Here is a 25,446-nt window from a genome sequence, read left to right as displayed (position 1 = left end):
CATACTCAGGTTGCTGCAAATGACACTGTAGCAGCAGAATGGAGCAGGCTCATGCCATGGAGTGAAGGAGAGCAGGACCACGACTGTTTGAGCTGGACTACTGTAAGAAAAGGGCCACAAAAGTTAAAAGGGACTGCTATGAAGGGCCCAAAACCGCAGCAATTTGGACATAGAGTGTTGTAAGGGCGAGAATCACGGTGACTCAGGCTGAACCACTATGAAGAGAAGGGTGTTGTATCACTTGCCAAAGAAACCCATCTCCTGGCAAAATCAAGAATTTCAGGAAGGGCTTCGAATGTCAGCATAACAGCTTCATGATATGAGACCTTGCTAACAGGGTAGTCTATTACAGAAATTGGCAACACAATATCGGCTGTCCTAAATGGGGGAGGCGGGGGATCCCTTTGGAGGGTCATCTATAGCTTGGAAATGCTTCACAAGCATACATAATGTAACATTTTTATTAACAAAACTTGGTGACTCATAAGCAAAATTTCAGGATGATTTCGACTCCCAAGGTGCAAATGGGATCTTCCAAGGATTCCATAGGTATAAAAGCAGTGATTGATCTTGCTTTCTACAATATAAACTTCACAAAACTGTAGGACATACTGGTGGGGCTAGAGGTATGAGGTGGGGAGTCATGTGCACAGGTGAACCATCAAAGGTAGCAATGAATATGCTATGAAGTGGAGATGGTGATATAGCAGGGGGTGTGCTGCTGTTAGCAGGTTGCAGGAAGTGAAGGTTGGATGTGAATGCAAGTGTGAATTGCAAAGGGTGCTGTTATGATGAACAATGCCATTTGCAGAAAATGCAGGTAGAATGGTGGTGACAGGTGCTAACAGGTGGTTGCCCATGTGCTGGTGGGGGATTACAGTTGTGTGTTGAAATGAAAAATGTGTGATGCAGTGAAGCTTAGGTGACAATGTGAGGGATATATAAATAGTATACCGATCCAGCCAACGAAAATGAATGTGCAGCTGGGTGACAACACACTCAGATATATATATATATATATATATATATATATATATATATATATATATATATATATATATATATATATATATATATTTTTAACAACTTCCTCCACTATCTTGGAAACTATCAAATATTCAATAGCCTTTGAAGATTAAGCTAAGCTATACTACCTGATAATATATCAGCCAAATCTGATCAATCTTTAAGATTATGTAAAATTTAAATGAACAGATTTGTACCAAGCTAATCCTGTAAAGAAATAGAATAAAAGAAATAAATACCACAACCAGTGCTCTTATAAACTCACCTGCTCTACAGAAGCATCAAGACCTAATACAATGAAATTCATCCTTCTAACTACTTTGGAAGCATTTAGGATTATGGAGATGATCTACAAATACCGAAAGAATCAATAGAGTCTTATTTTGATCACGACAGGGACCATCTACTATCAGCTTCTAATTTATGCTCAACATCAAGAAGCACATGAACATGGCTTAGGCCTCTCAGATTTTAAACCAAAACTGATATTTCGGCCCCCATCAATTATCATGAATCTAGTGACACATATCAATATACGAGCTTCTCTTCTAGCAAAAAAAAATGTATTCTCGGGATCATTAAATGAAATCTTAAGAGCCAAGTTGTATTTGCCCACATCCATACTGTTGGAGATAAAATCGAGGGGATGAAGAGAGCTCTCAGAGTTGATCTTGCTTACAGTTGCTGATGCATCTTTTACAACTAGAATTTTGTGCTCATAGAAAGATTACTGATAGAGGAGGTGCTTCTTACTCAAGCACTCCTCATTATCTTCACCTGGAGTGGGTCATTTGACGTTGATGCAAGCACAATAATTTAAAAGCACAACATCAATGGAACTAACTCACAATGGTCGGGTTGATTTAGATTTGCAGGTACTGAAGTCATGTGAGATTATGATCTACAAAGAAACAAGAGGGCTCCCAAAAGGGTCTAGAGCTTCTAATATTGTAAATGGGTCAAGCTTGATCCAGAAAGTAAATAAAGTGGAAGAACAATTATAAATTAAGATACAGAGCCATGAAAATATACAAGATGTTGCATGGATGAGAAATCTGATATACATGAAATATAGAGGAAATGAGCATGGATTATAGATGATGCCCTGTTGAATTAAAACACAAAGACTAAAACGTATCTACACAATGTAAAGGTGAGTGCAATGGCACAAACATTGATGCTAGATTATAGCAATTCCAACAAACCAGATGCACAAAAATGACATAATATAATTGGAAGTTTACTGAATGGAGATAAAAAAATGAACGTATACACAGAATCAAACAGGGTCTATGGATGAAGTGGAATGCATCAACAAACGACCAATGCACTTGAATATGCTGCAGATGAAAATTTTGAAATGTAATGAGGACAATGGACATGAAGCCTAATGAACGAACAATGCAATAGCTGCTATGAGGGTGCCAATGGAATGAGATGAATGATAGTCGAGAACCAATATAACCATACACTGATGTAAGGCATATAAGACGCTAGTTGATCTCTGCTATTCAAACGAGCAACAAAGCAACCCCTGCTCAATGCTTAGCAGATTGGATCTGCTGAACCCTGAATTTCAGGGAGAAGGGGGGGGGGATTTCAGATCGATGTAGAGAGGGATATGATGCTCTACAAATTTGAATGCAAAACATGTTGGTGAAATACGGATGCTAACACAAAAACAATTGAGGATATGATAAATGAGGTGCCGTGAATGCCATGACTTAGGCAGTAATAATATGAGCTGGAGATCGATATCAAGAGGCAATCACGCACAAGCGGGGAAATCGATAATCGCCAAGGAAATCAGAACGAAAAAGGGAAATCGAAATCAAATAGGAGATAGATTGGAATGTAAAATGAAACAGCAAAATATAAAGAAAAGCAGAGAAAACAAAATATTGGAACGGGATCGTTCCTTTGCTATTGCATGAGAGAGGGGTTGATGTTGCTATAAGCAACCCAACACACTCGATAGTGCGTTAATGGGGCAAAACCAGAAAATCAGAAACAAATTAAAGAAAGTAAATGAGAGAGGCTCTTTGTAAGGTCCATGATTTATTTTGTGGTAATATTATGCAAATTGTGTTGAGATCGAGAGTTTTTTCTGAATTGGCAACTTTCGTGTTTAAGCCTACATAGAGATACGAGTCAAATCGCGTAATTTTACATAAAAAGGCAATTGAGGAAAATCTATAGCGAATTAACCTCCAAAATTTTTAGGGCAAGTTTATAATATGTATATTGTGATTGACCATAAATTTGAGGTCCGAACGATGAAAAACCCCCGTTAGTGCATGTGATTTACGGGAGATCCCTTAGAAACTTAGTGAGGGCCTAAAGGAGACCCATTTCGTTCGTAACAGAGATTTCTTCGCTTGGGTGGATTTGAAATGTTAATTACATTGATAATATAAAATAAAATAATTATACATGATGGAAAAATATTTGAAATCCAATTAAAAATAAAATCAGTATAAATAATAATAGTTCTTTCGTTGGTCAAGGTCGACCAAGGCCATGATCGTCCATTCAGGATGGCCTTGGGACAACCATGGCCATGAAACCAGCTGGTCACGTTGACCAGCTGGATGAGTGGCAGTCTCGTAAGAGACTCAAAAGAAAAACCTAAGGGAGGGCCACGATTGGCCCTACCCAAATCAAAAAAAAAAAAAAAGAGAAGAGAAATGATGAAGTGTAATAATAAGATTAATAAAGTAAAAAAAAGAAAAGGAGAAGATGGCATGGATAGAGGGGTCAACCACTTGAGCTTGCTCTTGGATGGTGGTGGCCATTAGGACCAGCTGGTCAAGGGCTCACCAGGTCTTGACGGTGGCATAGTGGTAATAGCCTCACTTAGGTTGAGGTGCCAGCCATGGGTTGGCCAAGTGGGCGGCAGCCCATGGCACCTTGGTAAATCCTCTTTTGTAGCCTAAAGACTACTCAATGTTTGGCTGGAGTGGGCGGCAGCCTAAGGGCTCCCCACGTAATTCTATTACACTTTGATGGCTAATGTGAAGGCCCTTGAAGGGCGTTTTTGAAAAAAATGATAGAACTTTTGAAAGTAGAACATGCATTGGCCGAATGGGGTGGCCACTCATTAGATTTTCAGAACATGGAGGGGCGTGTTTGACCCCAACCACTCATCTTTGGCAGTCTCAATCCTAGCCATTGGCTTTCAAACATGGTAATATAAAAACTTTTAGTAGAGAGAGAGAGAGCATTCCTTAGGAGTGACGCCTAGGAGCTCCCTCTCTTCCCTCTCATCTCTCTCTCCCATACTCTCTTCTCTTCCTCCTTCTTCCCCAGTCGTGGAGTGCATCTCCACCATTTACGTTGGAGTAGCCTTGCAGCCATGACTTCCACCTCCATTTCCAAACCTCCAAGGTGAAGATTCAACACGTTTTACACATCGTTTTAGTACATCATGAAACCGAGGATCCAATGCATCCATGCATGCATGCTCCATTGGTGGATTTAGTTGGAATATGCTCTTCTTTTGCTTTGTTTTGGCACTGATTCAAGCTTGTTCGCATTGTGGGTTGCAGCATTCATATACATTTTGGTTTCTTTTTTTTCTCATCTTTTCTTTTTCCTTCCAATAGCATTCTTTTTTTTTTTTGGCTCCGTTCTTGTTGTTTCCCTTCCTCCCTTGTTGCTGGGCATGATAGCCTTGCTGGGGTGCACTGGACCAAGCTGGGCTCGTCCAGAATGCACCTAGCCCTCGTCGGCACCTCCTTGGGGTGGAGGCGTGCTACAGGTGGTAAACTGCAACCGCCATATCCTCCCTTGGTGCGTCTGGGTGCTGGGTTCAACCCAGTCTCGATGGCCTGGGTCACGGTGTGACCATGATCCACCTGGGAAAGTGGGGCCTAGGCCCTTTGGTTTTTCTTTTTTTTTTCTTTTGTTGTTTGTTTGTTTCATTCGAACTTTTGGCGTTTTGAGACACTCGGGGCCCTGGGACCCGGATGGTTTAGCAGGTTAGGGCAAGCCTATAACAGGCGCCCAACCCCTTTAGCTCGTCTGTTCGAGCCCATGGGCTCGGGCTCGTGGGTGTGGGAAGTCACAAGGTCTGGTCCAGCAGACCAGACCCTTCTGCTAACCCACGTTTACCCAAGGTTTGGAGATGGGCACCATGCGGGTTGTCCACATGCTCAGCATTGGACGCCCAAATTTTTTTTTTAGCAGGTGTTTTGGGCTGGAGTACTGGTCTGAATCGTGCGTTCAGACCAGTGCTACAGCCGGTTGGACTGACTGGTTCATGGGCCAGGCCCCAGCCAGGCCGTGGCCAGTCCGGTTTCCTTTATTTGGAGTCGGGTGTGAGCCATGAGGTGCTAGGCACCCGGGCCATCCTCCGGCTGAACCCCTTTGGTTCAGGTCTGAACCCCTTTGGTTCAGGTCTGAACCATGGGTTCAGACTTAGGTAAGCCATGTCAGCAAGGTCTGGTCCCATGGACCAGACCCCTGTCCAAACCCCTTTGGTACCCAGAAGTGCGAGGTTACCCACGGTTGCCATTTTGGCAGCCCATTTCGAACCCAACCGAGCTACCTCGGCAGTCTGGTCTGAACTGTGAGTCGGACCAAGACCTTTAGGGGGACTTAGCAGTCTGGTCCGGAGGACCAGACCTACATATCCGTAGGGACCCAATTTTGACAGCAGGCCCGCAACTTCCCTTGCCCCGGATCGCCTGTAGCCTTGGTACCCCTCTAGTCGGCTGTCTCCAGTGATGACCCCCTTTTTGTCCAGCCCGTAACCCTTCTCATAGTTGAACTTTGGTTGGTCCAAACCTGTATTTATTTTGCCCAGTACCATATCGCAAACCAGTTAGGGTGTAGGACAGTGCGGATCGCGGTTGCCACGATTTGGTTGGCGAGCATTTCGGTGCATGTGTACATGTACGAGTGTAGATTGTAAATATATATATATATATATATATATATATATATATATATATATATATATATATATATATATATATATATATATATATATATATATATATATATATATATATATATGTGTGTGTGTGTGTGTGTGTGTGTAGAAAAAAATATGTATAAATATATATATATATATATATATATATATATATATATATATATATATATATATATATATACATATAGTAGAGTTGGGTGTTCAGTGCGACCGAATGGACACGTGGCACTCTTGTGTTTTGTCCAAGTGTTTTCGCAGATATTTTACACTCTGAAATGAGTACGAGTTGCATAGTGTTAAATTTCACGACAGTCCCGTCGGATGTCCCAAAATTCTTGTCGATAGGTCCGTAGTGGGACCTCACACTATCCTTGGTTTCTGCTTTGGGTGACCAGTCGTGTACGATGGGAAGCACTGTTGCTAACCCCATATGTTTGGAGCCTAAGTGGTTTTGAGTCTGAGACATTGTCCAATGTATCATTTCGGGTCTGCGGGTGCGGCACCTCAAACCGTGGAAATTCTAATGTTATTTCCATAAGTTGGGAATATCCTGGATTCCCTCAGTAACACGTAAGTGTGTTGAATCAAGTATGATGGTCTTTCGTGTCGCAATTGCATCTTTTCTCCCGCAAGAGCGACGACCCACCTTGGAATGCGAATGTAATTCCCATACGTATGGGAATATCGTTAAATTCACTTGCAACACATAAGTATGCCAAATCATGAGTCTTCCCTACGAGAACGATCTCATGTTACGTAAAGTTCCAATCTTGATGAGTTAGTTCCAACTACTTGACTGATGAAATTGATGAAATTTCATATGCATGAAACTGTACACTCACATGCACATTATCTTATCTCTCAGAAATGAAATTGTATAATGCCTCTGTTCCTTATGTTTGTGCAAATGATAGAAAGCATGTGATATTTAATTACACTTTGCACGTAGCACATCCTGACACTCGTACTGAGTAGTGCGTACCTCGACTGGTACATTGCTTGAGGCATTGGTGAGTGCACAAGGTGCACTTACTTCATGAAATGAAAAGGCTAAAACTTAAATTTAAACACCATAGGGTATGAATGAATATGATTTATATTTAGACTCGGTTGGAGTCTCTAGGCAAAGGCCCTTCTGTCGTGAATGAACTCACATGTGACTATACTCTAAATTAGAAAAGTAATAATATGGTATTATGATTGTTTCATGAGCGATGTGCTCTTGTTGGCCGCGTGAGGCTGAGCACGTGGATGGGCAAGCTAAGACCTCATTTTGCGTACCCCACAGGAACCACGAGGCATAAAATCCTCGTTAAGAGGAATGACTGAATAATGAGCCTAAGAAAGATAAACCCGCTTTGCCCCATTTACAAAACGGTTCACCTTGGAGAGGGTAGATGGTACAACCCTGAGTGACTTGTCGTTACTACGACACGTGTTTTGACAGGAGCTATAGCGCCCTTTGGCCTCTAGTCACTCAGAGTCAGGGAGGTAGAGGTTGCCTTTTTAGGACCTCACTACTACAGTAGTATGGATTGCAATCCTTGCCTATGCGAGAGTTTCTCTCAGTTGTGTGCTGCTCACATGAGGTTTACTCAATCTGTAGCATCTCCGGTTACCACACTAGAATATGAATAACAGACGTCGGGTGCATGTCTCACAGAATGCGAGGTTCCTTTGTGTACCCGAAGGAGTAACAAGAAGAACTTAAAAACTAACCAATCACAGTTGACATACTATAGATGTTACTTTACTTGTTCAGCAGTTGTTTCAGTTACTTTACTTGTTCAGCAGTTGTTTCAGTTACCTTACTTGTTCAGTAGTGTTTTAGTTTTGTTACTGCTCTTAGTTACTTATCTTACAGTTACTTCAGTTCTGTTACATGTTTCACTTGACTAGCACTTGTCACATACGCACTTACCTGACACATACACATATACTTGTTAGTTCTTGTTTCTGTTTCCTGTTTTTCCTCTTAGAAATGATATATGTCATGGTTGTTTCTTCACCACCTCACAAAAGGACTGACCTCGTTTTATGGGGATGCAGGTGACGAACAGGTACAATGTTGATGCGATGACACACGGTGGAGGCTTGGGGACCCACACTTAGCTGCAGATCCTGTCCCAGTTGGCTTTTGGGTTTTGGTTGGGATACATTCCCTATTTTTGAGATTTTTGTATTATCACATTTTGTAACTTTTAAACTGTCGGGTTATATGCCCCCTTGATACTTGTGGTTGTACCTTTATTTTAAGTTGTTAGTTACTTTTGTTATACTTACTTGTGGCCGTCCAGACTTGCGGCCTTGCCACCTTCTTTACACCTTGTTTCCATTGTTTTCAGTAAAACCTTTCAAAAAAAAATCATAGAAAATCTAAGGTTTTTCCAAGGTCGGGGTTTGGGGCGCCACAGAGCTTGGTATCAGAGCAGCGTTTAAGTGTGGTCCAAGGCTTCATTGTGCATCGTCCATTGCACTGTAAGTTTGATTAAACTTTATTTATTTCTTTGTTTCTTACTTCTTAGTTAGCATTGTGTGCTTGGTTCTGTGTGTGGGTTAGATGGCGACAAACCCAAGTTACGAGAAGATTTTGGAAGCTTTCCAGAATTTGGTCTGATGCTAGGAGTCCTTGGGTGGAGCTGTGCAACACTTAGCTCGTAGTGTGCATATGTTGGCACCTCCTTGTGCCAGGTGTTTAGTGGATCACGCGGGACAAATTGGTCCCCGTGAATTGTCTGATTGCCCTTATTGTAGTCTTCAGGGGCATATCGAGGAAGAATGCCAGACGAAGCAGCGAGATGAGCTCTGGAAGAGCAATGCGGATGATATTGATGATGTGTCTTCGGTCACTGAACCCATGATGGTTGAAGTGGAAAGCCAGGATGGAGACAGGCGTGGAGTGCCGGACTCTCCCCAGTATTCTCCTGAATCATATCCTTATGCGGTTTTATTGAAATACGTGTCGGCACCTCTTGTACCGCCAGTACTGATGGAAGTCCAGGAGATATCTGATATGCCATTAAGAACTTCTGTTTCTCCTCCCCGTATCAGGCCGCGACGCTGTGAAAGTCAGAAGGACTACCGAGATTTTTACACTAGCAAGTCATGAGAATATTGTGTTATGTTGTTAGAAACACTGAGTCAGTGTTTTGTTTTTGAATTTTGCTTAAGTTGTTAGCAGTGCTTGATTAACCCTGTCTGGATGAAGGGTGTTTCTTGTAATGCATGCAATTTTCCTATTAATGCAATGAATTTCCTACATTCGAGTACTTGCCCAGTTGCTTATGTATAATTTTTGCTTATTTAGATGGCGTGGCATACACGATGTGACGATTTTATGGAGACGCTCAACAACCTTACTGAGGTGGTTGGACGCCAGGCCGAGACGATGAGGAACATGGGCGAACACTTACAGCAGACAGCCTAGGGTCAGGGAACTCCTGCCCAAGTTCCTGCCGCAGTAGTTTCGTATAAGCAGTTTATGAGCATGAATCCTCCTTTATTTGACGGAAAGGCGACACTAGAGGCAGCAGAAGATTGGGTACGAGAGATAGAGCTGATCTTTCGTGTCCTACAGGTGGGCGACGATCGTAAGGTTGACTTCGGGATGTATCGTCTCTGAAAGGATGCTGAAAGGTGGTGGGCTACCATATGGGAGATCAAGTTCGACAACCAGCCGATCTAGTGGGAGCAATTTGTAGAGGCTTTCTATGCTGCATATTTCCCGACCCATGAGAGGAGTAGGAAGATGCAGAAATTTCTTGATCTACAGCAAGGAAGTTCGATACTAGCAGAGTACGTCACTCGTTTCCGCAGTCTGGAAAGATACTGCCCTAACTTGTATGCAACCGAAAAGGAGCGAGCACTGAAGTTTGCTCGAGGTCTAAAGCCAGTTTTGCAAACAAAGGTGTATACGCGTGCACCTATGACAGTGGACGAGGCTCTGGAGACAGCCTCCCTTCTAGAGCACGATTGGACAGAATCCCAGAAGGCACCGGCATCCCGAGGACAGCAACAACAAGGCCAAAAGAGTTGGCCTAGAAAGCGTCAGTTTTAGATAAATCAGGGTGGAAAGAAGTTTCATCCCCCTTCAAATAAGAATAGAAGTAACAACAGCAACAACAACAACCAACAACAATACCAAAACCGATGACCCCAGAATCAGCATCAGCAGCGCCAGTACCAGCAACCCCAGAGGCAGATCACCGCGGCGGGTTGTCCGAAGTGCACCGTCGATCATCCAGAACGACCCTGCCCACGTGATACGGGCGGATGTCTTTACTGTGGCAAGATGGGCCACTATATCAAGGACTGCCGGAAGAAGCAAGCAGATGATCAACGAAGAAACACGCCAGGGACATCTCAGCAGGCGCAGCCGAGGCAGCCTCAGCTGTATCAACAGCAACAACAGCATCAGCCAAAGCAGGGCAACCAGAAGGCCATTGCCGGACGTGCTTACGCGACAACTGTGGAGCAAGTGACCAAGGGTGAATTGGTCCAAGGTACTATTTTAGTCATAGGACATGCAACTTTTACGTTATTTGATTATGGTGCTTCGCATTCTTTTATAGCTACTAGATTTGCTAGCACTTTACCTTTGACCGTAGAGTCTTGAATTACCCGTTGGAGGTCCGTACTCCGACAGGTGATCAGTCCTTTTGTGATTCATACATTCCGAGCATCGAGGTGTCAGTGGCAGGGCAAAACCTGCCAGCCGATGTGATCCTGCTAGACATGACTGAGTTTGACATCATTCTAGGCATGGATTGGCTTTTTGAGTATCACGCTCAAGTTTTATGTCGAGAAGGCAAGGTTGTTCTTTTTCAGCCTGATCGTCCTGTCTTGGAGATCAAGCTTCCTCGACCCTTGCATGATAGTCGTATGATTTCTTCTTTTAAGGCCCAGAAGTATCTGCGGAACGGGGGTACTGCGTTTTTGGTCAGTATTACCCCAGTCAAACATGAGATGGTTTTGATCAATGACTTAGACGTGGTTTGAGAATTTTTCGATGTGTTTCCAGAGAAATTGCCTGGTTTACCTCCTAAGCGAGAAATCAAATTTTGCATCGAGTTGTTGTCTGGAACTACTCCTATTTCCAAGGCACCTTACCGTATGGCTCCGACAGAGCTTGAGGAATTGAAGCGGCAGTTGGAAGAATTTTTAGATCAGGGTTCCATTCAACCTAATGCTTCTCTGTGGGGAGCACCAGTGTTGTTCGTGAAGAAGAAGGATGGATCCTTGAGGTTGTTGTGATCATCGCAAATTTTTTTCTCTCTTGTGGTTTCTCTCTCTTCCTTTCTATTTTTCTTTTCTAACCTCTATTTTTCTCCTTTTTGAAAGGAGTAAAATAAAAGACAGAAAAAGAAAAGAGAAGAGAAGAGAAAAGAAAAGAAGAGAGAGGAACTCTTTTGTAGGGTCTCACTTGACCTAATTTGAAAATATTTAGGAAAATAACTCGCCTCCATTTTTGAAATATTTGCGGGAAAAATTGGGAGATGGGGCTCGCTCGTCGGTACGAGGTTCGACTGTTCCTGGCGCCTTTACCAGGGGTAATCGAACCAAGGATCGAATTTATGCCTTTTTGCTTTGCCTAAATATTATCTAAGAATTTATTCTAAGTCTAAAATACACAAAGAGTCATGCTTGTGCAATGCAAGGATGTATGCTCTTTTGAGAAAATGTTTTGAAAATTTCCAAGTTTTTTGAGATGAATTTGATAATGGAGTGAAGAAATGGTTGAATCTAGCTTTAGAACTTGAGATGGATCAGGAAAGATATTTTGAAGTTCTAAGTCTTTGAAATGATCAGAGTTGGGAAAATAAATCTTTGGATTTGAAAAGATTGATTTAAAGAAAAAAGAAATGAAACTTCAAAGTCAGAAATGGACTTTGAATTTGAATTTTAAACTTAGATTTAGGAGAATAAATGAATATTTGAAGTGGAATTGAATTTAGATTTAAGGTTTGAAATCAGGATGGAATTTGGACTTGAGAAATCCAAATGGATTTTTTAAGAATAGAAATGGATTTAAGAAGTTTAGATGGAATTTGAAAGTGGAATTGGATTTGAAATCCGGAAATCAGGATAGAATTTGAATCCACAGTCTGAATCCTAAAATGGAATTTGAATCTGAAATTTGAGATCCAAGATGGAACTGGATTCTGGATCCTAAAATGGAATTGGATCTGAAGTCTGAGATCCGAGATGAAATTGGTTTCTGGATCCTAAAATGGATTTGGATTCTAATTTTAGAATTGGATTTCTAAAGTTTTTTAAATTTAGAAGATGAATCAAAGATTTCAAAGTTTAGATTGAACTTTGAAAGCATTTTCATCATTTCAAATATCAAGGAAGCATGAGAATAAGGTTTATATCCAATTAAATCTAATAATTTCATAATATTATTGGAAAATCTTGGAAAAACCCACATATTTGAGCTAACCTTATTTCAAGTTTGGCAGGGATATTCAAAAGAAGGAGCTGAAGTCTGCAATTTCCATTTCTTTCATTTATTTAGTGATGTAATAATATAAATTTTGGAATAAGATTTTAATTTCCTGCTTAGACTAGGATGCATATCATATAGTTTGTATTTATGCAATATCCTGCTTATATGATTCATGCATTTTATTTCAAAAGCACTATGGATGTACACAAATGGCACGTGCACCAACTCTTAGGGAGTTGATGAACTCGGTGGAATCCATATTTACGGCCCTAGTCGGAATATGGACGAGACCCAGATCCATCATCTTTCTACTAGTCACATTGAGCCTACACTCTTAGGCCATCTTAAAATGCACATCATATTTTCAATGTTTTCAAAGCATTGTGCATTAAATCAATTAAACTCTGAACATATTCATGGCCACAGTCAGGATATGCGAAGGATTTATTTTGACTTAATACACATTTTTCAAACAAATTTCTTAGAAAAGCTTTCAAAGTGCATTCATTCACTCATATCATTTGCATCATGAAATCATTGGTTTTCTCGTGATTTTCCCAAGAAAGTTTCATTCTCAAGAAAATCGATTTCTCAAGAAACTCTGAGTATTTTCCAAAATTGGTTTTCCCAAAGTCAAGTTTTCACAGTTTTCCATGAAAACCAGTCTCTCAAGAAACTTCTAAGTTGGATTTCCAAAATCAAAGCTTTCCCTCGATTTTCCCTGGAAAATGTTATTCTCTTAAGATTTTCAAAAAGAGTTTTCCAATCCTTCTCAAAGATCAAAATCGATTTCCAAGTATTTCAAATTTCTCAAGATTTCAATTTCCCAAGCTTCAACTTTCTTTTTCTAAAGAGTTGTTCAATGAATTTTGCCCATTTTCCTGAGAAACTTTCAAAACTTGAAGCTTTTCCTGACAAGCATTTTCCCTTCTCAAATGTTCACCTTTTTCTCAAGAATCACTTCTATTTTCCCAGGATTTTCAACTATTCATGATTTTCCCACAACTTTATGAACTTTCTCGTGATTTCAAAAACCCTTTTTCATCTGAGTTTCTTGAGAAATTGACTTTCATGTTTTTCCTGAGAGATTCTTTTCAACTCCAAATATTTTCCAAGCATACATCATGTTTTTCCAAGTTGCATTTTACAAAATTCTCATAGCACATGCCTGAATTCTTTGTGCATTTAGGATAGAACATAATTTCGATGATTTAACTAAGTCAAGCACAATTTTGGTCCTTGGTTCGATTACCCCTGTTAAAGGCAGCAGGAACGGTCGAACATCGTACCGACAGGTCGAGCCCCATCCCATGGATTTTCCCGCAATTTTCAAAACGGAGGCGAGTATTTCAAAACATTTTCCAAAATCCGGTCAAGTTTGAAGCGCGAAAGCGTTTCCCCTCTCTCTCTTCCGCAAGGAAGGGAAGACGGGGAAAAATTTTGCGACGATAACAGACGCGCGTGCACACTTCGCACATGTTGAAACTAGTCAACAATACTAAAACGAACATTGGGATATTGGATCCCATGCTGCGAACACACATGCAACCCCATGGGATGCAACCCGGGGGTCTGCTAACTATGCGTAAATGCTGCTAAAAAAAAATCTGGGACCAAGGCATCTAAAAGGCTGGACATGGGTCGGCCAGCTCACTAGCCACCTAGCGCCATGGGGCGCCATGACCCTCACAACGCAAGCCCCGCTTTGGACAACGCTGCAAACTCGACAAGAGGACAACAATTATGCTGTCATACAGCGCCAATGGCCCTGCTGCAATCAAACAACGGGGGTGCAGGCCCACGGCCCGCACCCAGCTACGTCCACTCACTGCAGCCAAGCTGCAGCAACCCCAAACAATTAGCCTTTAGCTGGTCACAACGATGAGCCCTTAACCGAAACTGGGTTCGGTTAGGGGCCTCTAACAGGTCTGGACCCATTCGGTCCAAACCATGTTAGACCAATGCAAATGCACCAGCCACCCGAGTTGGGTGCTGGCATAAAGGCACCAAAACATAAAAGAGAGGAGCGGTGGACGCTCCAACCGAACTCGTTTCGGAACAAACCATGGACAGGTTTGGACCATATTCGGTCCAGACCGTGTCAAGCCAGAGACGAGCCTGACCCACCCCAGCCCAAGCTGGTGGGCTCGACAAGGATCACGCCATCCGGAAAAAAAAAATGGAAAGAGAAGGGCGCCCAGGCTGACCCGTTTATGGTCGGCCTGGGGGTCACCCGAAATGCAAACAGGCGTCCAGAAATTTTCTGGACGCCCAACCAGAATTTAAATGGAAGAAGAAGAAAAGGGCTCAGCCTGCCTTCCCCAATCCAGCAACATCCGAACCCCTAAAGGGTCGTCCCAATTGGGTATGGCTGCTGAGCATGGGGGTCGGCCTAAGGCTTCCTTGCCAACCGGAACTCTGTTTGGAAGAAAGACTTGGCGTACACGAAACAACAATATAACAAGATGCATATCCACAAACGAAAACGCACAATATGGCTTCCAACCATTGTGCAACCAAAACTACCTGCACAACGCATGTTAGTATATACATTAAGATGATAAATCTGAACCTATCTACTAGTAGCTTAGGTAAATGGTGCAACAACTCAAGACAAAACTCAAGAATTATAAGAAAACCCTCAACCGTTGCTGCCACTTGCTTAACAAAGGAAATATAGCTTCGTAAGAGCAATGTTCAATCTCGCAAATCTGAAATAAATGTAAAGGCAGCTCACAAAAAGGAGATGCATGAACATGTTAAGTTTTGTTCAAAACGAAACCCACAAATGGGCGCATGCAAAGAAAGCTCATGAAGATACAAAACGCCTAGGAGTTGCCCAACCGAAAACCACATTTTGGACATGTGTAGGAGTGTCTCACCTCCGAGGCTTTACAATGGAGGAGAAGGAGATGGTGCTGCTCACGATTGGGGCTGGAACTAGGTTCTCTCTCTCACACACTCTCAACTCTCTATCTCACGGTTTTGAGAAGGGAAGGAAGGGGAGAGAGTCTCCATCAAGAAACGCCCAAGACAAAAATGAGCTCATTCTCTCTCTCTCTTGAAATCTTATATAGTTAGGGTTTAAAAATTGAATGGATGAGATTTAATGGGGAGTGATGGACGGCTGGGGTGCTCCCCCCCCCCCCCCCATAGCCAGCCCACACCCAATGCATGTTGAGTTTTTGAAACTTTTAAAAAGGTTTGCAAATATGCCATTAAAAGGAGTTTCAAAAAGCCTTTATAACTTGAAGGAATTACATGGGCTGCCATCCAACCCAACCAATCGGCTTTTGGCATTTGAATTAGTTCAAAAAGCTTGCAAAAATGCCATGGGGCGCCAGCCCCATGCTCCTTTATTGGAAAAACTCACCCTCATAATGCTTCATCATGTGTTTTTGAAAAGAGCCATGGCCAATAGTGGCCTTCTTTTCAAACACCATGCAAAAACTTGCAAAAATGCCACCCAGCTGGTGAAACCTTGACCAGCTGGTCAAACATTGACCAGCTTGTCAACCAAGCTCAAAAATTTCCACTAGAGAGGATGCCCAATGGATTTGGGTCCTCTACTAGTGATCCGGATCCAAAACCAAAAATCGCCTAAAAGCAATACTTCAAGAAAATGCTTATTTAATGCCTTAAAATACTAAATAAATTCCAACAACTCATTTAGTTCTCTTCAACACCTCTATTAACACAGAATGCTTGAAGCCTCTTAAGAAAAGTCTCATCCGTTTGCGAGAATTAAGCGTATTACGATTCGGGTCTAATCGTAGATCAAAACTCATAATTCACATGCACTGACGAGGTCTTTACGTCATATAGGTCCCAAATTTGGGGACAAACTACAAGAGTATATTATAAATTAACCCTTAAAATTTCAAAGATTAATTCATCCAGAATTAAGCACTTCTTACTTACACAGTGTATCTACACGATTTTCGGGTCACGCGTACAAGGCCAAAATACAAAGCATCATCAAATTACATCAAATTACGTGCTAACACCCAAGAGCATACATTTTAATATTAGGTAAGCAATAAATTCTTCAGAAAATTTGTGGGTGTTAGATCGGCGGATTTGATAATGCATCTACATTCTTAGCATTTGGAAATGCCTTCTTATGATTGAGTCGAGTTTTGAATGGCTATTGCATGATTCCTCTTTTTAAATGATGTGTTTGGGGCTGCATGTGTTCGTTTCCCCTATTTGAGATGTTCGACTCCTTCATGAAAACCGAACCACCTTGCATCAAGGGCATGCAAGTGGTATTCAGTGGATTAGATGGTTTTTACTTGAATGCATGGTTGTTTTTCTCGTCTCAACTCATTTTATGCAAGTTATACGCTGGGTTTTCTTGATATTTTTGTTTTTCGTTGGGGTGACTGGTCTGCTTGTTGCAGCCACCAAACGTTGTGGTGGATGGGCAACTATGCTGCCATCTCTCGTGGTGAGGCTAAGGAGCTGGTTCGGGATCGCCCTAGCCGAACCCACCTTTTCCCCCTCCTCCTCTCCTTCTCGGGTTTCAACCTGAACCGAGTTCGGTTCAGGCTGGACGCTGGTTTCCCTAGGTCTGAGCACAAGCCCAGACCAACGAGGAAAGCCACAGGTTGAGCCCATGGCATGCCGAGTGCTGGACAGCACTCGGGTGGCCTGGGTGCGCTGGCGCCATTAGGTGTTGGCCCCTTCTTGGCTGGTGCGGGCTGTAGCGCCCTACAACACCTCTGTTGGTGCATCCTGCACCCCTGGCAGGTCTGGACACCTCTGTCCAGACCATGCCTTTGATCTGCCACGTTGGACTCGGGCCTACGGCAGACCCTAGACATGCCCACTGCACATGAACCGAATTCGGTTTAGGTGTTTTGCTTGTTTTGCGTGAAGCAAGTCTGGACCAGACTTGCTGTCAGCAGTCTTGGACCCCATGGTCCAGCTGTCTGGGGTCTGGACCCTTGTCCAGACCGGTAGGCTGCGTGGCCTGCAGGGCAGCAGCACCTAGTAAGGTGGCTTTGCGGTGACTGTGTTTCGGTTGTTGGAGTAGCCGAACTTGGGCAAGTCTGGAATAAATTTTGAGACTTGCTGCCAAGCGTTTCGGACCCCATGGTCCGGCTGTATGGGTCTGGATTGTTGTCCAGACCAGCGAGCCACGTGGACTCGCATGGCAGCAGCAGCAATATGGTGATGACAGGTAGCTTCGATCCCAAAGTATGTGGCTGCTGTAGTTGACAACAGCATATGTTGTTTTTGAGAGTGTAGCCTGACTGATGATGCATAAATTATATTTTTTCTTAACACATTTTCAATGTATAAATACATCATCTATAGGTTAAAGGCATACACTTAGGTGCATAATGATGTTATAGAGCTATGGTTCGAATTTCATCGAAATCGGACTTAAAATGAAGGAATTATGGCATTTACAGTGTAGCGGGTCAAACTTCGGAGCAGAATTGAAAGATTTGGATCCAAACGCCCATTTGGGTCTTGGATCTGGATCAAAACTGATGTAGATCAATCCCAGCCAACCCAATTCACGTTTTTTATAAATACTTTTCTAAAAAAACCCTCCTACAAGAGGCGCCCAATAAATATTTTCTTTTTAAGCCTGTTTTTGGAAAATGCCTGAAATAGCCAAAATCATGAAAAGGGAGAGGGACGCCCAGCCCATCTTGTCTTTGCTTTGATTTTCATGCCCTAGGGGCACGATTCTTCTCAACTCCACCTTCTACCCAGCCGTCCCTCCCATTCATGTTCTTCCTCATCCACGGTTAGCCATGGAAGTCATGCCAACACCAATGGAGATGCCATCTTCTTCTCCCATTCTTTTCTTTTCAGATCTTGTCCTTCTTATCCCTCTGCTGGAACTAACTTTTGATTTGTTTCTTTGCAGCTGCAGCTGGAGTGTATCCATCATGGTGGAGGTCTCGCTCCTCCATGGTCGGCCGGCCCTGAACCCTGGAGCACCACCACTTGCGAACCCCTACAAAGAAGACAATACAAAGATGATAGACAGCATCACCGAGGTTCCTCGTGGCGCGAATTCAAGCAAAGTCCGCTCTCTTCTTCCCCTCAGTCGTCGGATCGCCCTGGAGGTGGGTCTTCTCATCCCTTTCTTCAAGTTAGAACCTAATCTGTGCGTGAGTTTTGTGTGATGTGTTTTCTATAATTTGTCAGCCTTAGTGTAGAGATTGTTCGTTCATAAACCAACACATAGGTGGGTTTAGGTATTTGTTTTAGTTAAATATTATTTGTCAGTCCAACGTTGGATGTTTTTGGATCTTGTTTGGTGTGTGCGTGTGCTTAAAATGATATTTCTGTGTGACTGCATATTCCTCGTGTTTTCCCAGTATTAGTTAAGTCTGAAGGGGTTGTTATGAGTAGTAGATTATGTAAATCTTATCATAGTTGTTGACGTTTTTTATTTCTAGATCATTTGATTGAGTTTTGTAAATAGCGAGTTATGTAGTTAGATTAATTGAGTAGTTTTCACATAGTTGTAGCGTTTTATGTATAACAGATTAGTTAGATTCATTTTCGTGTTTCTTATATTTTTTTAAGTTCATTCATAAACATGTTAGTGTAATGTAAGTTAGATAATTGGGTAGATTTCGGTTGTTAGTTGTTTCTAGTTTACTTGATAATTTCATATAGATTCCATGTAATATTTTGCTTAATTATGTTTGATTAAAATTCTGTATGTTAGGATATGAAGTTAATGTTAGACGTATTTGATGTTAAATTAGTCATAGGCTAATTAGATTAGTTATAATTCCCAATTTTTGTTTTAGTTAATTTAGCATTGATTTAGTGATTTAATGTTGGATGTAGTATTTAATTTGATAGATTCGTTTTTACTCTTTATGTCCTTGAGCTGGTTATGTTTATATTAGTTTAGTTAGACTAATGTTAGAATAATTTAGTTAGTTGTTTAATGATATACTTTAGATAGAAGGGCACTATGGTCTTTATGGTTGAATAGGCATTTTTGGTATGATGCTAGCCTCTCCAAAATCGTGGATTGCAATTAAGGAAAAACAGCTTTTTCGGATTTTAAAATTTCGGGTCCTGCGATTTCCAAGATTATCCTGATTTTGAAACACTTATATCTGGAGATCCATAATGTATTTTTCAAATTTGTAAAATGTGTCAGATTCTTGAATCTGTCAGTTACAGAACAGAAGTAATTTCGGAAAAATTGGATTTCGTTTGACCCCTCAAAACAGTGATTTGCGAAAAGTTGTCAGAGTCCACTTTTACATTCTTTAGGGACAAAACAGTCATTTAGTGAATTGTTTGTTTTAATGTAGTTTTCGTGTTTTCTAGTGTTGGAGTTAGTGAATTAGAGTTAGTTAGACTAATTAGAGTTGTTTTTCTTAGTTAGTTTAGTTAGAAGTTATAATTTTAGTTTTCTTTAGTTATTTAACTGTAGTTTAATTTCAGAAATAGTTTAGAATTAGTTGTAGTTTGTAATTTAGATTTAAATATTATTTGTGTACTAACTTTGTGCTTTCATTGTGTAGGTTGATAAGTTAGAACAGGTTCACAGGTGTAATTCAATTATGACGTGCAACTGCACTTGTGGTGTAAAGACAATTTTACCCCTGGAGATCTGCAGAAGACTTAGCCTCCTACTTTAGTTTATTTTCATAGTTAGATTGTTATTTAATTTAGATTGTAATATTGACATAGATTGTAAACTTTGTTATATTAATAAAGTATTATTTTAGATTTAATTCAGAAGTATCTTGTTCCCTGTGGATTCGACCCGTACTCGCCACTTTTGTAGAAAATCGGTTTTTATATCTTTGGTTGACAATTTTCCCTTGTTTTCATTGAAAAATATCTTTTAAAAATATGCATTCCAAAAGTATCAACCAAATTTTGGCACCGTTGCCGGAGAACGGTGATATATTTTGATTACTTCTAAGATTTCATTTTATTAATATGTGTTTAGTTTAGTTTAGTTATTTGTTTTAGTTTGTAGGATTAACTTAGTTGAAAATATAGGTTCACTTGTTGTTTTTCCTAAGATTCACTTAATTCCATGCTTCAATAGATCAATTAGATAGGTGAGTCTTAGATAAAATAGTGGTGTTTTTCTGTATTTACTGATTTAGATTAGAATAGTCTTTTTATTTGATAGATTAATTAGATTGTTTTAACATAGTTTAAAATAGTTTAGTTGTTTAACTTTCTGATTTAGAGTAGAATTGTTTTTTTATTTCGTAAAGTAATTAGATTATTCTGACATAGAGTAAAGTAGAGTAGATGTTAAACTTACTGATTTAGAATAGAATAATTCTAACATAGTGTAGTTGCTTTAGGTGTCAGTGTTTTTATTTTTATTAATTGTAAGTTAGGATGTATCATATGTATATTAGAATAAAGTAGTAGTTGTTTATGTGTTTTGTTTTGTTCTGAATTGTGTTTTGATTTCATTTTTTTCATTTTGGATTTCATTGTTGACATGTATGAACATCTGATCCATCAATGTATGAGTTCAAGTTACAAGACATGAAGAAGTCGTCAAAAGTAGAACATTGACCCGATTAGCAGAAAACTATGCATTTGTACATGCACAGTGGTGGTGCAGAAATCCAGTCAATCGACAGCTTCAGAGGCTCGAGCATGCCAGGTTGTATCAATCCTTTCTCCTTATTTATTTTATTGTTCTGTAGTGTGCATCTGCAATGCATGTTTACACATTCTGTATGCCACTAGGGACAGTGTCATTCAAGCATGGGGGGATGGTTTAGATGCACAAATTTTAAATTTTTTCTTTATGTCTGATAGCTTAAAACTCATAAAAGTAGGTCTTTAAGAATAAATTATAGCATTTATGATTGTTTTTCTACATGATCTAACAATTTAGATTGTTTGTAAGCCCCATGTGATTTTTTTTTTCTGATCTGATTTAAATAGTGTAGTTGTTTATGAAATAGTTTAAAGAAAAGATAGTATTTTATTGTTAGAAAGTTTTGAATCACTTTAGTATAAGTATGCACAGTGTGTTTGTTGGAAAAATGAGCAATTGAATGATGTTTTGAAAAATGAGCTTAATAGAATAGAGCTACGCTTAGTTGTTGATGTCTTCGTGAATCCTAGTAGTGGAACTCAGACATAAGATGAAATGTTTGAGTCTCTTACGAAAAGGATAACGAAGGCGATCATCTTCTTGTCTAGTCGATATCTATGGCCTTTGTAGTTTGAGTAAGTAGAGTCTGCAGGGTGTTTTACACCTGGTTCCCTAAAACCATCTGGTTTGGGAGCCACCAATTCGAAAACTTGTTACATGGACTGCATAGAAAGCCTAAGAGATAGAGACATTGCACATGATGAGAGGAAGACTATACGTAAACTATTAGAATAAAAGGTTGAGTGACTCGAGAAATTAAGTCTGAGGAATACTCTTTATCTGGTGCCCTAAGGTTGTCTGACCTGGGAGTCACTGACCCAAAGCTCGCTACAAGGGTCACAAGACTAGATATTCGAAATAGTGCTCAAAGTTAGAAGAATGAAAAAGAGTGAAAAATTGAAAATCAAAAGAAAAAGAATGAGCTGAATGAGAATATTTCATTGCTTAGGAATAATTGTGAATTACTGTGCAAAAAATATACAGGTGAGGATAAATGAGTACTAACATGATAATACTTGACTTTCTGAGAAAATTCATAGATAATTACAAGTTTAGAGAAGTGAAGAAAAAAGATTTTTACTGTGGTGGCATGAAATTTCTGAATTTGCTTTGAGAATGTAGATTACATGAAATATATGTTTACAATGAGTTCTTAATTGCCTAATATTTCAAAAAAATTATTCATGCATGATATTGATGTTTGTGGGTAGCATCTCTGCAAACCCTCACGAGACCTTACTCGTCCACTCGGGTAACCCAGGGGTTTAAAGGGCTTGTTGCATGTGCTAAATGCAACCGTGATTCCTACGAAAGTGAGTTAGTTTTTTTATTTATTTAATAAGAGCTTTCATGTTATTGGGTAGTCCATATCTTCATTGCATGGTAGAGTGTATTGCTAGGGACTAGCAATTATTCTAGCATGGGGGTATTCGATGATACATAAATTATACGTTTTCTTAATACATTTTCAATGCATAAATGCATCATCTATAGGTTAAGGGCATACACTTAGGTGCATAATGATGTTATAGATCTATGGTTTGAATTTCATCGAAATCGGACTTAAAATGAAAGAATTATGGCATTTACAGTGTAGCAGGTCAAACTTCGGAGCAGAATTGAAAGATTTGGATCCAAATGCCCATCTGGGTCTTGGATCCGGATCAAAACTGATGTAGATCAATCCCAGCCAACCCAATTCACGTTTTTCATAAATACTTTTCTAAAAAACCCCTTCTACAAGAGGCGCCCAATAAATATTTTCTTTTTAAGCCTTTTTTTGGAAAATGCCTGAAATAGCCAAAATCGTGAAAAGGGAGAGGGATGCTCAGACCATCTTGTCTTTGCTTTGATTTTCATGCCCTAGGGGCACGATTCTTCTCAACTCCACCTTCTACCCAGCCGCCCGTCCCATTCATGTTCTTCCTCATCCATGGTTGGCCATGGAAGTCATGCCAACACCAATGGAGATGCCATCTTCTTCTCCCATTCTTTTCTTTTCAGATCTTGTCCTTCTTATCCCTCTGCTGGAACTAACTTTTGATTTGTTTCTTTGCAGCTGCAGCTGGAGTGTATCCATCATGGTGGAGGTCTCGCTCCTCCATGGTCGGCCGGCCCTGAACCCTGGAGCACCACCACTTGCGAACCCCTACAAAGAAGACAATACAAAGATGATAGACAGCATTACCGAGGTTCCTCGTGGCGCGAATTCAAGCAAAGTCCGCTCTCTTCTTCCCCTCAGTCGTCGGATCGCCCTGGAGGTGGGTCTTCTCATCCCTTTCTTCGAGTTAGAACCTAATCTGTGCGTGAGTTTTGTGTGATGTGTTTTCTATAATTTGTCAGCCTTAGTGTAGAGATTGTTCGTGCATAAACCAACACATAGGTGGGTTTAGGTATTTGTTTTAGTTAAATATTATTTGTCAGTCCAACGTTGGATGTTTTTGGATCTTGTTTGGTGTGTGCGTGTGCTTAAAATGATATTTCTGTGTGACTGCATATTCCTCGTGTTTTTCCAGTATTAGTTAGGTCTGAAGGGGTTGTTATGAGTAGTAGATTATGTAAATCTTATCATAGTTGTTGACGTTTTTGATTTCTAGATCGTTTGATTGAGTTTTGTAAATAGCGAGTTATGTAGTTAGATTAATTGAGTAGTTTTCACATAGTTGTAGCGTTTTATGTATAACAGATTAGTTAGATTCATTTTCGTGTTTCTTATATTTTTTTAAGTTCATTCATAAACATGTTAGTGTAATGTAAGTTAGATAATTGGGTAGATTTCGGTTGTTAGTTGTTTCTAGTTTACTTGATAATTTCATATAGATTCCATGTAATATTTTGCTTAATTATGTTTGATTAAAATTCTGTATGTTAGGATATGAAGTTAATGTTAGACGTATTTGATGTTAAATTAGTCATAGGCTAATTAGATTAGTTATAATTCCCAATTTTTGTTTTAGTTAATTTAGCATTGATTTAGTGATTTAATGTTGGATGTAGTATTTAATTTGATAGATTCGTTTTTACTCTTTATGTCCTTGAGCTGGTTATGTTTATATTAGTTTAGTTAGACTAATGTTAGAATAATTTAGTTAGTTGTTTAATGATATACTTTAGATAGAAGGGCACTATGGTCTTTATGGTTGAATAGGCATTTTTGGTATGATGCTAGCCTCTCCAAAATCGTGGATTGCAATTAAGGAAGGTGTAATAGATCTTGTCTAGCTAATTTTCCATGAGTTACATTTTCAAAGGTAGACACCTATTTGAATTTCAAAAGAATTTCTCAAAAAGTTGTTCACACGATTTTGGCAAGAGTTGACATTTTGAATTTACTTTTAAGACTAGCCAAAATCGTGTATTATGCTTTGAGAAAGGTTTTCAAGAGGATTTAGTGCTTTGAATTTCAAAAGTCTTTCTAAAATGGTCTACACGAATTGGGAAGGAGATTAATTATGCCATTTATTGTATTCAACCCAAAATCGTGTAAGATACTAGTTGGACGGTTTTTGAAATTGAAAACCTTCCAAATGTGTTAAAAAGGTAAGAAATAATGGAGAGGAAGGCTCTTACCAAATTCGTGATTCTCACCTTTATAGCCCTAATTACTAATTGAGTTATTTGCCTTAGCATTAATTATAGAGTAGCTAACTTAGTAAGTTTTGCAATAGGATTAGGTTTTAGAAATTTGTGTAGGCCCATTTAGGTAGGTAGTGATCTTAGTTAAATTTCATTTATGAGTTAGATTATGTGTACATTATTGTTTAGTAAGGTTTAATTAATCATTAGAATAGATAATTTAGAGGGTGGCATGGACCCACTTGAATTCCATATCATAAAACCGCCACCTAGATAAACCCTAACTCTAGTTAATATTAATTAGCTCCTAACTCTAGGTAACTAATCCTAATTAGTTATTAGTTCTACTTAGCTAACCATCATAACTAACTCTAGTTAGTGTTTAACCATAGGGTCTAACCGTAGTTAGTAGTTCCCCTTAGTTATCCTTATTACCCCAACCGACTTTAGTTAGTTAAAACCTATTAACTCTAGTAAACCTAACCCTGGCTAACCCTTGTTCATCCTAACCGACCCTTGTCAACCATAGTGAACCCTAGTAACCTTAGTTAGTCGACTAACCCTAGGCAATTAGCTAACCCTAGTTAGTTATTAGTTATAGTTAACTCTAGCCTAACTCTATGTACTAACCGTAGGTAGTTAGTTACCATAACTAACCATAGTTAGTAGCTAGTCTAGTTAGTTACCCTAACCATACCCTAGATAGTAAACCTTAGTGAATTAGTAACCATCGTAGGTAATTAAACCCTAGTTACTAGTTAGATCCTAACCCTAGTTAATCTAACCGTAGGTTATTAGTGGTTTTAATTAAGTTTTAGAATTAAT

The sequence above is a fragment of the Nuphar pumila genome, chromosome 1, assembly GCF_984573655.1.
Source record: "Nuphar pumila chromosome 1, dmNupPumi1.hap1.1, whole genome shotgun sequence".
NCBI lineage: Eukaryota > Viridiplantae > Streptophyta > Magnoliopsida > Nymphaeales > Nymphaeaceae > Nuphar > Nuphar pumila.
Note: the sequence above shows the minus strand (reverse complement) of the source record.